Genomic DNA, 15,271 nt, shown 5'->3' with positions numbered 1-15,271 from the left:
TTTTTGCTTTCTGTAATTGGAGCTACTATTTTGTTGTTTACTCTGTGACAGCCATTGCTATACAAGCTAAATAATTAATATCAAACCCATATGCTCAATAATAAGAGAGCAATGTCAAGAAGCTGTTAACAGAACTACTATTTCATAGGAATTCGGCCAAAGGTTGGACTATTGGTTTACCTGTAAGATGCAGTAAAAGTCAGAAATCGATAAAGAAAAAAGTCAATAGCTTTGAAATTATTTTTGTAACTGTCTTTAACTTATTATTTGCAGTAAATTTTGGGCTCAATTCTGGAGTTCGTGAATGTAGTTCTGAAGATTAATTCAGTCAAAACAACTTCACTGGAAATGTCTCTGAATAATAGCTAAGACCATCAGGATTTAAGAATCTCTGCAACAGATTTCAAAGGTTGGTTATGTCTTTTCTTGCATTTCCTATTAAAACCACTTGTACTCATATCCTCGCTCTCCTTCCTGAGAAAGTAGATGTTGTAGTGGCAAAGGAGGAGAAGTGGATGGGAATCAGTGAACTACTACAGAGAAAAACCTGAACAGCTCCTGAAGAATCACTTGGGAAAAGGTGTGTCAACTTAAACAAAGAAAGCCTCCTTTTGCACTGAGCTCGCCTCTCCTTGGAGCCATGTTAGAAATACAGGAAGGAACTCCCCCTGCACCAAGTGAATTTTGCCATTTAATTAATTCTTCGATTAACCTAACTCATACAGATTTTCCATCACAAACCATGCTGAAGACAAGAGCCTATTTGTGACAGTCTAGTGGCCAAAGTGATTGGCGTTGCTGCAAATGGCTTGTGAAAACCCTTCCTTTACAGAGGAAATGCTGAGCCAAATACATGAGTGAAAGGAGCTTGAAGCTAGATTTTTCACCTTCCCTAGAGGCATGTTTTATATTTTTCTAGATTCAGAGTGTTTGAAATAAAGCCTGGCCCCCAAAACTAAGGACTTCCACTAATATTGCATTAAAAGGTCTAGCTGGAACAGAGCAGTCAAGGGGAGAGACTAGATGGTACTCTCAGAATGGGATTAGAGCAGGTTCTTAACACACTTATTTGGTTTTGCTGTAGCTGGATTCCTTCAGGGGTCTGATGTTTTGTTTGGTCCGTAAAGGAAAGCTGAGGTAAAAGAATACAGGAATACACATTCCCGTGTTGCCAGCCACAGGTGGCGGAGGCAATAGATGTGCTCCTGCTGAGAAGACAGAGATTTTTTTCCCTGGTTGACTGGCTCCAGCTCATCTTGGGGACAGCCCCTTTATGGGCTTTGTTCCCTAATTATGCTGGGGTTGCAAAAGCTCTCTTAGTTTTGTTTTATTTCAAGCCAGAGATGTGTTTATGATGTTGAAACAAGAGAAGATAATCCTTGGTAGTAAAAAATCACAAATTGCATGGAATTCTATGATGCAGGTTTCCTTCACGTCAGAACTCTCTTTTAAAAGGGACAAAACAGAGATGTAACTTTCTGACAGGCTTGTAGCTGTTTTTATCACATTCTACTTCCAGTGGCCATTTATCCTTCCTTTTATACTAAACAACCAATTTCCAGTCCTTTCTTTTCTCCTAGAGTTCTCCCAAAGGTGTTTGAGGGTTGTCCATCACAGCAATACTACTTTTCATGTTGAGAGGCACTTTTTTACAAGGTACAGACATTCTTGAGGAGGGATGACACCTCCGTGAAGCAGCTACATATTATTCTGATTTTTCAGAGAAGGAGTTAAAAGAAAGGGACATCATACCTTGAGAAGATGTTGTCAGGCCACGTCAAGAACCATCAGTGCTTGGAACGTGGTTAGTCTACAATTAGTCACTCGGCATTCGCATCCTATGCAACCTGTCCAAAACTACGAGAAGTCTGTGTCAAAGGCAAGAGCTTAAAATCTCAAGGTCGTGCCTAAATAATAAGAGTCATCCTTGTCCTCCTTCCTTCTTCTCCTACAAAATCTCTTTATTTTTTTTTTTTTATTTTTTTTTTCAGGGAGCAAAGCCAGTATTATTGCATGAGAGAAGTGAAGCACGTGTAACTGAGATAGAAACTACAACCCTGTGATTTGTTTGAAAGAGAGTCAATACCTAAAATAAAGTTCTGATCTAAGTATGTACCTTTTTCCTGATCCTGAATGCTGTCATTTATTTTTCTGATTCAGGAATCCTTTTTTTTCCCCCCAGTGTTTCCAGGCAGAAGGAGAACTCTTAGTTTTACTTTTTTATTTTAATATTTTCAGCCCTTAATTGAAGTGCAGGAGGAAAACAAATTTTTGATTACAAGTATTATTTTTGTGTTTCCGATTCTGATTTAAATTGGAATATTATCTGGAAAAAGGTAGAGGTTTGAAAAAAAATTTGTTTCCCTTTTCAGTCTCAGGTTTAACATCTACAGTATTTGAGCAGTCCCACTTCTCTAGGACTTTAAAAATATTCTAGCAAAACAAAAGGCATGAAACTGGGATTTCTAATACAACGTACCAATGTGTTAAACCTCACTATCTATAGTTCTTTCTTAAACATGATTTAGGAAATTGCATAGGTGTGGGGAGATTAAGAAAACAATATTTATATGTATTCCTAGCTGAACACAACTGAGTTTATTTTTAAATTTATGTTCCACAACTCTGACTTAAACACCTGGTTGTATTTCAGGGGAATGTATACAAACATACGTGTGGCTTCAGGTTGTTTTGGTTTTTGTCTTTGCCATAGGAGCTATAAAGCTGTCCCTTTATGTATAATAGCAGATGCAACCCATGACAGTTAACTGTTTGTGCTGGTTGTTGCCCACTTGAAGTGCATGTACACTAATGCACGCAGTATGGGCAACAAACAAGAGGAGCTGGAAGCCATCGTGCAGCAGGAAAGCTATGACATAGTTGCCATCACAGAAACATGGTGGGATGACTCATATGACTGGAGTGCTGCTATGTGTGGCTACAAGCTCTTCAGAAAAGATAGGCAGGGTAGGAGAGGTGGAGGGGTGGCTTTATATGTTAGAGAGTCACTCGACTCTGTTAAACTTGAGGTCAGCAGTGACAAGGTTGAGTGCCTGTGGACCAGAATCAGAGGGAAGTTCAACAAGGCTGACATCCTCGTGGGTGTCTGTTATAGACCGCCCAACCAGGACGATGAAGGAGATGAATTATTCTACAAGCAGCTGGCAGATGTCTCAAAATTGACGGCCCTTGTTCTTGTGGGTGACTTTAACCTGCCGGATATCTGCTGGGAGCTCAATACTGCACAGAAGAGGCAGTCTAGGAAGTTCCTAGAGTGTATAGAGGACAATTTCCTTCATCAGCTGGTAAATGAGCCTACCAGGGGCAAGACCCCGCTAGACCTACTGTTTACAAACAGAGAAGGGCTGGTGGGAGATGTAGGGGTTGGAGGCCGCCTGGGGCATAGCGACCATGAAATAATAGAATTTTCAATACTCAGGATGCAGGGAGAACCATTAACAAAACCTCTACGCTGGACTTCCGGAGGGCAGATTTTTGCCTATTCAGAAGTCTAGTTCAGAGCATACCCTGGGAAACAATGCTTAAAAACAAGGGGGCCCAGGAGGGTTGGACATGCTTCAAGCAGGAGGTTTTGAGTGCACAGGAACAGGCTATACCAGTGTGCCGAAAGGCTAGCCGGCAGGGAAGACAACCGGCTTGGCTAAACAGGGAGATTCTGAATGAAATCAGAAATAAGAAGAGACTTTACCGACTGTGGAAAAAAGGGCTGGCTACTTATGAAGAATTTATGGAAATAGCTAGATCATGCAGAAAAAAATCAGGGAAACAAAAGTGCAATTTGAAGTTAATTTGGCCAATTCTGTCAGGGATAATAAAAAGTCCTTCTTCAAATATGTTAATAACAAAAGGAGGGGCAAGGAAAACCTCCATTCTCTGTTGGACTTTGAGGGAAATATAGTTAACAAAGATGAGGAGAAAGCTGAGGTACTTAATACCTACTTTGCCTCAGTTTTTACCAGTAAGACAGGTGGCCCTCAGGACAACTCATCTCTGGAGGTGGTTGACAGAGATAGGAAGCCAAATAGGCCCCTTGTATTCCAGGAGGAAATAGTTGGTGATTTACTGAGCCATCTGGATCCTCACAAGTCTACGGGACCAGATGGGATCCATCCTAGGGTGATGAGGGAGCTAGCAGAAGAACTTGCCAAGCCACTCTCCATCATCTTCCAACAGTCCTGGCTCACTGGGGAGGTCCCATATGATTGGAAATTGGCCAATGTTACCCCAGTCCACAAAAAGGGCTGCAAAGCTGACCCTGGCAACTACAGGCCTGTCAGCCTGACCTCGGTGCCTGGCAGGGTTATGGAGCAGATCATCCTGAATGGAATCACACAGCACCTTCAGGATGGACAAGGGATCAGACCCAGCCAGCATGGGTTTAGGAGGGGCAGGTCCTGTCTGACCAACCTGATCTCCTTCTATGATCAGGTGACTCACCTGGTGGATGAGGGGAAAGCCGTGGATGTGGTCTATCTGGACTTCAGCAAGGCCTTTGACACTGTCTCCCATAATATACTCCTGCAAAAGCTGGTAGCCCATGGCTTGGACAAGTGTACACTATGCTGGGTTAAGAACTGGCTGGAAGGCCGGGCCCAGAGAGTGCTGGTGAATGGGGCTGCATCCAGCTGGCGGCCAGTCACTAGTGGTGTTCCCCAGGGGTCAGTGTTGGGTCCAGTCCTGTTTAACATCTTTATTGACGATTTAGATGAGGGGATTGAGACCATCATCAGCAAATTTGCTGATGACACCAAGTTGGGAGGGAGTGTCGACCTGCTGGAAGGCAGGAGGGCTCTGCAGAGGGATCTGGATAGACTGGAAAAATGGGCTGATTCCAATGGGATGAAGTTCAATAAGGCCAAGTGCCGGGTGCTGCACTTTGGTCACAACAACCCCCTGCAGCGCTACAGGCTGGGCGCAGAGTGTCTGGAGAGCAGTCATACAGAAAGGGACCTAGGGGTACTAATTGACAGGAAGCTCAACATGAGACATCATGTGTGCTCAGGTGGCCAAGAAGGCCAACGGTATCCTGTCCTGTATCAAAAATAGCGTGGTCAGCAGGACAAGGGAAGTGATCCTTCCCCTGTACTCTGCATTGGTGAGGCCACACCTGGAGTATTGTGTTCAGTTCTGGGCCCCTCAGTTCAGGAAAGACATTGAAGTGCTGGAGCAGGTCCAGAGAAGAGCAACACGACTGGTGAATGGACTTGAACATAAGACCTATGGGGAGAGGCTGAGGGAGCTGGGGTTGTTTAGTCTAGAGAAGAGGAGGCTTAGAGGTGACCTCATCACTCTCTATAACTACCTGAAGGGAAGTTATAGCCAGGTGGGGATTGGTCTCTTCTCCCAGGCAGTTAGCAATAGGACAAGGGGGCATGGGCTTAAACTCTGCCAGGGGAAATTTAGGCTGGATATTAGAAAGAAATTCTTTACAGAGAGAGTGGTCAGGCACTGGAATGGCCTGCCCAGGGAGGTGGTGGACTCGCCATCCCTGGAGGTTTTTAAACTGAGATTGGACATGGCACTTAGTGCCATGATCTAGTAAACGGACTAGAGTTGAACCAAGGGTTGGACTCGATGATCTCTGGGGTCTTTTCCAACCCAGTCGATTCTGTGATTCTGTGATTCTATGATGGAGAGTGAGAAATAAACAGAACGACAAGTCTAATAGACTAATTATAGTCTGTTCTGAAATAGTCTCTTGTATTCTATACTCTAATTTTAATTATCATTCAAGTAATTTACGGTCAAATGTAGCAAAAGCAGATTATTATTTTTTACGTATTACATATTTCTTCCAAAGAACCTGTAGCACTGTGTTCAGGGGCATTCTCACTCTATTGCAATCAAATTTCATATTTTAAAAAAATTTGTTATATCTTTGAAAAAACAGTCCTAAGAAAAAATTAGGCCCCTGGAAATAGTACATTATGATTCTAATGGGATAAGCTCAAATTTCATCAGGGTTTTCTGTCATAGTCTATCTCCGATGGGGAAAAGCAAGAGCCATGGTAGTTTGTTCATAAGAAACTATATTGAAGCTATTCTTAGACTAATGCGCTCCTCTGTGAAAGAGTTCATCATATAGCCAAAGGTTTCATGAGAAGGACGATTCTCGTTTTATTGTTCCAAGCTGGGAAGTGTAAGTGTCAGAAATACTATATTTAATCATTATAAAGGTGAGAGTGTTTTGACTATCTAATACCTGAATCTCTCTAGTATTAATTATATATTCCCGTTCTGCTGTTCTTTCACTTCTATTTGGAAACAGGGTCAAACTTGGAGTTGCACCCAAGTAAACACCTACCTTCTGTAATTTGCTCCATCTGGATGATGTTTTTACTTTTCTGAGTTTAGGGATGGAGTTACTCGTCTCCTCTTAGTATATTTTACAGTGCTGTAAACTATATTCAACAACAAAATACAGGCAAGTAAAAGACTTTCTAAAGACATAGTTATGTCTGCCTTTTCTCCTTTTTAAATATATTATGACGACTTTCTCTACCAACAGAGAAAAAACACGGGAACAAATAAACTTTTGGTCACTTGTCAGGTTTTCTCTTTGCAGGGCTCGTTATACTGTAATTGGAGGGGGGTGGAGAGGAGGAAGCAAACAAAGAAGAATAACCAAACAAACAGAAGGCCCCCAGACATTCTAAACTTTCCTGGATTAATTTCTGCAATTCAGTACTACTGCAACTCAAAGGAGAAGATATAATCTTGTACTTACCTTTGGGGGCAGGGGACAGATTTAACAATTTGGGTCTAGAAATAGGTGTTTGTCCTCCTAACAGCATAAGAATAGGTAGCAGAAGTACTATGTTTGGTTCCTTCTTGTTCTAATGTATTTTGTTTAGAGAATCTCTCACAAAGGCTAACAGGAAGATACCATACTTCGACCAGTTTCTCCTAGGGAAAAGGAATGTGAGGTCCGCAATATAGATGCATGTCTAGCTGGACATGCCATCTATGGTATCGACTCATCATTCATACAAGCAGATTAATTACTTTGGTCGCTACCGGATTTAAAATGATCATCTGGAGCACAAAATTATTTGCTTCCTGTTCTTTCTGCAAATTTGTCAAGATGAGATAAAATTAGTGTTTTCCCCCCTCTCCAACTGAATGGTGAGATAAATAATATTACATACTAATGACCCTTAGATAAAGAAACCCATTAAAAGACTGATGAATGTTAAATTAGCATTAAACATGCTTCCACCTGTGTGAGTTTTTAAGGCAAGATTAATTCTCACAAAAGAATTCCTTAAACTGCAATTAATTAGTGCACAACTAATTGCTTTGTAAGTTATCAGCTTCATACTTCAGAAGGGAAGCGGCGCATTGTAAAATAAGCCTTCAGCACAGTAAATATATTAAGCACAAAACTAACACCAATCCTTAGACTTCATTAATAAACCTTAATTAAGGAAGGTTTAAGCTGTCGATGATGACTCATCATCATAATGATTATTATTAATAATTTGAATTCAGAACCCTGACCAACTTTCTTGGAATGCTAGTGCTCTACCAGTGTGTTTTTACTGCTGATTTGTTTACAAGTTTATAATACTGAAAAGATAACACTTACCTGTTTTTGTTGTTTCTAGGAATACTCCCCACCCTTTATCCAACAGACAATCAAGTTATGTTGGCAAACCTTGGATGCTCTTTTGTGTTGGACCTGGCAGCATGAATCTATCTCTACAGCTGCCACCAGTCTTTAAGGTCTTCAGCCTTTTTTTTTCCACCAGCTTTCTTAAAAACAGGAAGCGTGGTTCAGGCTTATGCAACCTCACTAGCAAACTGGCAGTCTCCTTCAGTGTTTGCCTCATTCAAATGTGTAATTTCCTTCAAAGGAATTTGAAATTCATTTGCATATGTAATTATGTATGTATTTATTAGTGTATTTATTATCCACCTGCCTTGCCACAGAAGAGCATGTACAGGAATATTAGTTCCATTTTATGTGATACAATCCTGCTTTTGTGATATTCACATGAGACCCACGCTCTAAGTCTTCCGGTTTGTGATGTTGTGTTGAATTCAACAAAAGTATTTAGATACCTCTTTGATGACTCCTTATCTCTTGAGATTTCTAAAGCAAGTCTGAAAGTTCATCTCCGAGAGACTATGGTTTAGGTGAAATAGGATTCAGAGGCACGATGCAAAAATGATACCATTGCCAGCTCTGGAAGGTCAGGTTAGGATATCATGATATGTTTCCTCTGTTCTTTAAAGTCTATAAATCTGGACCCACAATCCAGAACATTTGTGGAAAGACAGGGTACATCAGCATGTGGCTTACGATGTGTATTTATCTTTAAAATTTAATGAAACATGCCCATGTTTGGGTAGAGAAGCCATTGGAGTAGCTTCTTCCAGAGGAAGATTGCACTCTGAGCACCGTCGAAGAAGTTTTCTGTTAACTTCTGAGGGCTTGGTTTTTTTATGGTTTTTGTTTATTTGTTTGTTTTTGCAGAGCAGAAGATTTTATTTCCAATAGTGCATAATGTAGAAGGCGGAACGGTTTCTTAACAGAAAAAGTGAATCACATGACTACGTTTAGCTTTTTTGAATACGTACATTGAAATAGCCCTCATTGTAGTCTAAGGAGCAATGTAAAACATTGTTCTTCAAGAAAAGTTCTTATGTGAGAATATAACCTGTGCAGTATATGCTTATTTGAGATGTTATTACTTTGGAAAATTATTTTTACATTAACTGCCTTAGATCAATGCTTAAGAAATAATTTACTGGATTAGCATCCTATTTGAACATGAAGGAGCAGGTTAGTCTTGATTAATATAATATAACCTTCCATCTGAGTCCAAAGGTGATATAGACTCTTAACTATTTAGAGCTTTATCATAATGAAGAGAGTTGATGAGGAGAAATTAATATAAAAACACTGAAAATTGTGGGAATTCTTCCACTTTATACCGTTCTTGAGGTTGTAATTAACATGATGAAAAATCGCATGAAAATGACACTATTTTAAAGTGGACATAGCTTTGGCATCTGCCAGCAACTGAATTTAGAGACCACACTCATCAATACGAGTAGAATCAAAATTTCTCATCGATAAACCAAAAGGCATGGGTCCATCACATTTCACTGAAAACCAGGATATATAATAGAACTAGAACTCCTTTTGGTAAGTGATGCATTCTATCATCTGTAGTCTGAACTGTGGCTTAAAGCAGGGAAGACATAGAGTTTTATGAAGTGGAGACTGCAATTCATGTGTTTGAAAGTAAAGGTTTTGTCACAAGCCCAGGGAAGGAGAAGGACTCAAGCAGTTATAAGGACTGGATTGAGTCATTCCATTTGTACAATCAAGTGAACAGAAGAGTCCTGGGGCCATCTGATAGGAGTCTGCACCTCAAGAGGAGGCCTCGTGTTAAGCAAAGAAGGATCTTTTACTAAAAGAGAAGCTGGGGAGAGTGGGAGATGCGCATTGTAATACTGGAGACAGTTGCTTAGTTTCTCAGCTAAGAGCATGAGGAGTAAATCCGAGATCTGCAGAGGATTCAGAATGAAATGCTTATCAGCCTGAACAAGAAGCTTACAAGGAATAAGCTCCTTTGGAGATAATTAGGGGCATAATGGAAAGGTGAACACTGAGAATGCAGCAAAGGATCTCTGGGTTTGTGGTCCTGGTGGAGTGTTAATAAATCTGCTCTCCAAGGGCAAATCTCTGTTGTACAGTGTCAGCTTTGACTGGCTACAGAAAGAAAGTCTATTCGATTGGACACGAGCTTGGTATGCTATTTTGAGCAGCCTGCAACAGAATGGAAGCTCTCTTCAATAGCAAGAAATTATTTGCTGCAGGCTGTAAAATCCATTGTGAATATAAAGGGATTCTAACTTATCATTCTTGTCCTTTATATCAGTGTTACATTAAAAAACTTAGTGAGCCAGTAGTGTGCTTAAAGTGCTGTTATTTGGGATGATAAAGACAGGGAGAAATCCAGTCCAGTTTTAGAAAGATGGGACATAAGGTAATATTATTCCATCCACATCTATTGTGCACAAAGACATTTCCTCTTCTTTTCAAAGTCCCCAAGCTATAAACTGCTGGGTGCATATTCTGGGAAAGTATCTCTGACTGCTTGGCTACTTATGTGATCTTTGGTAAACATATGCTGCTGATGTCTCCAAGGTAAGAACCTATGTCAAGTGGACATGTGACTTGCCTGGGAACAGCTGTTGGTATTTAAGTGCTTGGAGAAGGTAAATGGAGTATTATTAAATATTGATGTGCACAGCTGTATATGAAGGAGTAAGTCTGCTCAAATGGAGTCAAGCAAACAGTAGTGTTTGGCTAAAGGCTTACATGATTGAGTGAAGCTGACTGAGACAACACTTGACAAAGTAAAAAAAAAAAAAAAAAGAGCTTATGAGGTAGTATTTTGTTTGTTGTTTTAGAGAAAGACAAGGAGAAGCATCCTAAAGTAGGCATGAAAGACAACTCTACCTTAGGGAGGAAAGGCATACTTAGAAAGAAGAGGGTAGGTCTCGAATTTCTTTCTTTGAGCTTAGCTAAGTCTTCCTAAGATTGATAGTAGTGTACAGAAAGGGGGGCAGCCCCTTTCATTACCTGAACATTCACCACATTTTTAGCAGTGCACATGCCTTTCTTCACCTGTATATTCGCCACATCTTTATTGATGCAGCTGCCCTATTTTACCTGTATATTTGCCCCTTTTTTAGCAGTGCGTGTCCTGTGTTTTACCCGTATATTCGCCACATTTCTAGCGGTGTAACTTTACTTTACCTGGATGTTCGCCACATTTTTAGTGCTACAGCTACCGTATTTTACCTGTATATTCACTACATTTTCAGCGGTGCAGCTACCGTATTAAACTCGTATATTCGCCAGTTTTTTATTGGTGCAGCTGTATTATTTTACCAGAATATTCACCACATTTTTAGCAGTGTGTATGGGGATACAGCGGAAGATTTGGCGTGCAGTGTGTTTACCATATATTTCCTGTATATTCACCAAAATTTTACCCATGCAGCTACCGTGTTTTACCTGTTTGTTCTTCACATTTTAACCCGTGCAGCTGGCATTTTTTACCTGTATATTCGCTAGTTTTTTATTGTTTTTTTATTGGTATTGCTACCATATTTTACCTGTATATTTGCCGCATTTTTAGTAGTGCGTTTCCTGTGTTTTGCTAGTATATTCTCCCCATTTTTATTGGTGGAAGTAGCATATTTTACCTGTATATTCATCACAGTTTTAGTGGTGCAGCTACCATAGTTTACCTGTAGATTCCCCACTTTTTTATTGGTGCAGCTACGATGTTTTACCCTAATGTTCACCACATTTTTAGTAGTGCGTGTACAGTATTTTACCTGTATAGTCACCATGTTTTATAGCGGTGCAACTGCCGTATATTACCTTTATATTCGTCACAGTTTTAGCGGTGCAGGTACCATATTTTTCCTATACATTCACCATATTTTTAGCGGTGCTGCTCCTGTATATTACCTATACATTTTCACATTTTCAGTGGTGAAGGTACCGTATTTTTCCTGTATATTCGCCACCTTTTCAGCGGTGCAGCTGCCGTATTTTACCAGAATGTTTGCCACATTTCTGGCGGTGTAGCCTCCGTATTTTTCCTGGATGTTCGGCACATTTTTAGCGCTACAGCTACCATTATTTGCCTGTATATTCGTCACAATTTTAGTGGTTAATGTACCGTATTTTTCATGTATATTCTCTGCATTTTTAGTGGTGCAGCTTCCGTATATTACCTGCATATTTTCACAGTTTTAGTCTTGCAGTTACTGTATTTTACCTGTATATTCCCCAGTTTGTACTGGTGCAGCTACGGTATTTTACCTGTATGTTCACCACATTTTTAGTAGTACAGCTACCGTATATTACCTGTTGTCGAGGGTTTAGATTGCGGGGTGACAATAAAACACTGGCAGATGTATTGTTAACCTCCTCTTCCCCCCCACTTCCCCCTTTTTTGCCTCTCCCTCTCCCCCCTTCCCACTAAGGACAGATGATCAGGAGAAAAAGAAGGGCAGAGAGAAGAGAGTTGGAAGAAATTAAAAATGTTTCACTAATGCTACTAATAAGAACAGAGAAAATAATAGAAAATATACAAAACCAATCTTGAAAGTCTCAGCACCTGCCGAGCCTGCACCCAAAGTCCTGGATTGGACTCTGTAGCCGATCGGAGCTGGATTCAGTCTGTCACTAGGCCTCAGTTCGCAGGGACGACTAGCAAGGTCCTCTCCTAATGTCAGCCATGAGGAAAAAGGGAAAAGGGCCGAGATCCTCGTGATCTCCCCCTTTTATATGAAGTATGCATGTGAATGGAATGTTATACACAGTTGGTCAGTTTCTTGGTCACCAGTTTCTCGTTGCCCCTCTCGCGAGATGTCCATCCATGCTTATCAATAAGTTTGCATTCCATTGCTATGTTTACCAAAATGTGTATCTGGTTCTTCAGGAAAATGCAGCCATTATGAAGGCTTTAACTGACAGGCAAATTCACTAAAAGAGAAACTTGTTTTTTAACAAAACCAGGACATTCCACCCCTTATAATATGCCATTCATGGAAATACCTAAACCTTATCAATACAATCTATCAATACAATTTAATTAATCACTACTACTATATATATACATATGTACATATATACACAGGAGTAATTAATCTTAATCTGTGGACCATCCTTTGAAAAGTTCATTAAGTTCATTTTGTCACAACAGTCTCCCAGGGCAGGAAAAAATGTTACATCAAGTGCATCTCATGACCACTGTTTGTGGGTTAAAGACATCAACTTTGAAGAAGTTGTCAGGCGCCACTCAAAGCAGCTAGCTCTGGTTTCATCATCACTGTCTTGATCTGAAAGACACTTATTAAACACTGTTAGTACAGCAATTCACATCATGCAGTTCAGTATTGCATATTTTCACCTAAACTCAAATCCCCTTGAGGTACACACCAAACCTCTCCATCCTTAAGCATCACCCACCAGGTGCTGCCAGGTCCCTGGGCAAAAACAATCCCGCGAATGGGCTTGCCTTTGCCTGAGGCAGGAGTAACCCAGACTGCCTTTCCTAACATCTTTTTCATGTGTACTACAGGGACTTTATCTCCTTCTACAGTCCCTAGAATTTCTGATTGGGCAGGCCCCGCTCAATTGGCTGATCCCCTGGTGTTGACCAACCAAGTGGCTTTTGCTAAATGTGAATCCCAGTTTTTAAAGGTTCCACCACCAAGTGACTTTAGTGTAGTTTTTAACAAACCATTGTACCTTTAAATTTTTCCAGAGGCTGGTGCATGATATGGAATATGATATACCCACTCACTACCATGTTCTTTGGCCCAATTGTCTATAATGCTGTTTTTGAAATGAGTGCCATTGCCTGATTCAATTCTTTCTGGCGTACCATGTCGCCAAAGGACTTGCTTTTCAAGGCCCAAGATAGTATTTTGGGCTGTAGCATGAGGTACGGCATATGTTTCCAACCATCCAGTGGTTGCTTCCACCACTGTAAGTACATAACACTTACCTTGACGTGTTTGTGGAAGTGTCATATAATCAATCTGCCAAGCTTCTCCATACTTATACTTTAACCATCGCCCCCCATACCATACAGGTTTTAACCCTTTAGCTTGTTTGATTTTGGTGCAAGTTTCACATTCATGAATAACCTGTGAAATAGTGTCCATAGTTAAGTCCACCCCTTGATCGTGAGCCCATTTACATGTTGCATTTCTTCCTTGATGCCCTGAAGCATCATGGGCCCATCGAGCTAAGAAAAGTTCACCTTTATGTTGCCAGTCCAAGTCCACCTCAGCTACTTTAATCTTAGCAGCTTGATCTGCTTGTTGGTTGTTTAGATGTTCCTCGGTGGCTTGACTTTTAGGCACATGAGCATCTACATGACGAACTTTCACAGTCAGGCTCTCTAGCCGAGCAGCAATGTCTTGCCACAGTGTGGCAGCCCTAATGGGTTTACCTCTGCGCTGCTAGCTGCTTTTCTTCCATTGCTGTAGCCACCCCCACAAGGCATTTGCTACCATCCATGAGTCAGTATAGAGATAAAGTATTGGCCACTTCTCTCGTTCAGCAATGTCCAAAGCCAGCTGGATGGCTTTCACTTCTGCAAATTGACTAGATTCACCTTGTCCTTCAGTGGCTTCTGTAACTTGTCATGTGGGACTCCACACAGCAGCTTTCCACCTTCGATGTTTTCCTACAAGACGACAGGATCCATCTGTGAACAGCGCATACTGCTTATCAGCCTCTGAAAGCGTATTATACGGTGGTGCTTCTTCAGCACGTTTTACTTCCTCCTCATCTGGAGACATCCCAAAGTCTTTACTTTCTGGCCAGTCTGTAATCACTTCTAAGATCCCTGGGCGATTGGGATTTCCAATTCGAGCTCGTTGCGTGATCAATGCAATCCATTTACTCCACGTAACTTCGGTTGCATGATGTGGAGAGGGAACCGTCCCTTTGAACATCCAGCTCAGCACCGGCAGTCAAGGTGCCAGGAGGAGCTGTGCTTCAGTACCGATCACTTCTGAAGCAGCTCGAACTCCTTCATATGCTGCTAGTATCGCTTTTTCAGTTGGAGTATAGTTGGCCTCAGATCCTTTGTATCCTTGACTCCAGAAACCTAAGGGTCGACCTCGGGTTTCTCCTGGTGCTTTCTGCCAGAGGCTCCAGGTAAGTCCATTATCTCCAGCTGTGGTGTAGAGCACATTTTTAACATCTAGTCCAGTTTGAACTGGTCCAAGGGCCACCACATGAGTTATCTCACGCTTAATTTGTTCAAAGGCTTGTCGTTGTTCTGGGCCCCACTCAAATTGGTTCTTTTTATGAGTCACTCGATAGAGAGGGCTCACAATCTGGCTGTAGTCAGGAATATGCATTCTCCAAAAACCTACAAGGCCCAAGAAAGTCTGTGTCTCCTTTATATTAGTAGGTGGAGACATTGCAGCAATTTTGTTGATCGCATCCATTGGGATCTGATGACGGCCATCTTGCCATTTTATTCCTAAAAACTGGATCTCTCGTGCAGGTCCCTTGACCTTGCTTCATTTTATGGCAAAACCAGCATCCAGAAGAATCTGAATTATGCTCTCACCTTTCTCAAAGACTTCTTTCGCTGTGTCGCCCCATACGATGATGTCATCAATATATTGCAAGTGTTCTGGAGCTTTACCTTGCTCCAGCGTGGTCTGGATCAGTCCATGGCAGATG

Source organism: Columba livia (genome assembly GCF_036013475.1).
Source record: "Columba livia isolate bColLiv1 breed racing homer chromosome W unlocalized genomic scaffold, bColLiv1.pat.W.v2 SUPER_W_unloc_5, whole genome shotgun sequence".
NCBI lineage: Eukaryota > Metazoa > Chordata > Aves > Columbiformes > Columbidae > Columba > Columba livia.
Note: the sequence above shows the minus strand (reverse complement) of the source record.